Below are 2,134 nucleotides of genomic sequence, written 5' to 3'. Positions count from 1 at the left end.
AGATTAAGAATTCGGAAAGAGACAGAAAACAAAAATATAAAAAAAATAGAAGCATTAACTTTGGTGGAAAAAATAATATAAATCATTAATATAATATAAAATAAAATAATATTGACCAAGAATACTTATACCTTATTTTTGAAAAAATTGTATTTGAAATTTTATTAACTTTCTTTCATAATTTAGAGTAATATTTGAAATTTAAAAGTAAAAAAATAAAAAATCACTTAAAAATATAACTTGAAATAAAAGTCGTCAAAATTTAATATTACAAAATTATTTTCTTACATAGAATTCACTTGTTATATGTCAAATGGTCACTGATTACTCATCATTTTAGGGTGGTTATATCTCGATTTTAAATACAACCGAGACATAAAAATTCAAAAAAGTTACAAAAATATCATCACATCTTTGTATGTATTTCACATCTTTGTATGTATTTTATATGTCTCGTTTGCAGGTAAACCGAGAAATACAGGGCTATGTAAAAAATCATTATGCACCGGTGCAAATCAATTATGGACGCACAAATTATAATTTTGCATTGAGTTTTTGAAAAACATTTTCAAAGGAATGTCGATTAATTGGTTTTACTATTACAAGCATGAATCATAGACCAAATCAAACAAAGAAATCACTTTTGAACACAATCTGTTGGCTTAAAGGAGACTGTTTTCTTCTGCAGATCATAGCCAACCAAGATGTTTTTCTGAGCAAAGTTTCCAAAGATCGAAGAGCTTTTACTTGCCATGAAAGCAAAGCAAACTACTCCATCACCCGAATCAATGAAGGAGTTGTCAACACTTAACTTCACATCTGCATCGCCACTGAAATGTGCTGTTATCACTGGTGCATGCAGTTCATGAAGTGCACCTTTGTAGCAAAGGCTCAACAATGGATCCTTAACACGTTTTAACTTAACTTCATTTGCCACTGCTGATTCCAGCTTTGAATAAACATCATCCGGCAAAAAAGTGAGTGTTGTCCCAGAATCAATCATGATGTTTCCCTCTTCATTAGATTTTCCAAACTCTATTCTGTTTTTTCCAACACTGAGTGCTTCCAGTGTCAGATAGTAATGACCATGATAGGCTAGTGGGGTGGAAACAGTGTGATTCCCAGAAACCACAGCAGCTTCTCCAAAACTGAGTTTGCTAGGTTTGTTATATATCGGTGCAAGACAATAAGAAAATTTTCCACCTACTGAAGAACTCAACTGAGATATCAGAGACAAAGATCCATGACCTAAACCAACCATGCCAGAACTTTTCTCTTCAGAGGAAACACTGTTGTTACGGCCACATCCTATCACAGTTCTGGGAAATTTGACAGAAGAGCCATTGGTGGAGCCTAAGGTGAGTGTCTCCAAACCAAGATCTCCATGTGAGTATCTTCCATCCTCGTACAAAATACTGTATTCACAGTTTTTGTGTTTGTGTGAATAGCAAGAGTTATCTGACAGTGATTTGCATGAAGTGGAAGAACAAGGAAGGGTTTTGTAGGTGGTGGATTTTGAAGAGTTGAAGATTGGTGTGGTTTGGTTGTAACAAGTTTTACAAGGTTGACACTGCGTCCAAACTAGATCACTGCCTGTGTCAATAATGCCAAAAACTTTAACTTCTGGGGTTCCAACTGAATAACTCATCACGTAGTCACCTATATCTGGTGTCACACTGGATTCAGCAGTGTTTTTAGAGACAAAATTTTGGTGGAAATGATTAGCACGATGAATGGAACGACGAACAGCATTGGCAACTCGATGGAGTTGAGTTTCTGTGGGACGATAGAATGGTGATTTTGGTGAGTCACGGTGGAGGATCTCCACAGTGAAACCACCATTGAAAGCCTCTGAGAAAGAGAAGAAGTAAAGATACAGTAAAAGAATGGTCTGAGAAGAATGTGAGATTGATGTCATCATCACTGAAAATGCAGTGATTAAACAAAATCTCCTGAATAATCACTATACCACATTCCTTGTGACAATTTATATTGGTGTGTGAGTGTTTGTTTGTTGAATTGTGCTTCAGAAAAAAGACAATTTTATTGGAATATTCTGATAGCATAAACTTTTAATTAATAATATTTTCATTAAATTGTTGTATTAGTAAATAATTGACTTTTGAATAAGTAC

The 2,134-nt window shown here is 34.2% G+C and overlaps 1 pseudogene; it reads right to left on the bottom strand.

The window, feature by feature from the left end:
* Nucleotides 1–561: 561 nt before the first annotated feature.
* LOC114169375 (aspartic proteinase CDR1 pseudogene) lies at nt 562–1,929 on the bottom strand (annotated as a pseudogene).
* Between the last annotated feature and the right edge of the window lie 205 nt (nt 1,930–2,134).

Source organism: Vigna unguiculata, chromosome 11 (genome assembly GCF_037176805.1).
Source record: "Vigna unguiculata cultivar grain cowpea cultivar isolate G323 ecotype 2 chromosome 11, ASM3717680v1, whole genome shotgun sequence".
Taxonomy (NCBI): domain Eukaryota; kingdom Viridiplantae; phylum Streptophyta; class Magnoliopsida; order Fabales; family Fabaceae; genus Vigna; species Vigna unguiculata.
This window is presented reverse-complemented; position numbering and strand designations above follow the sequence as displayed.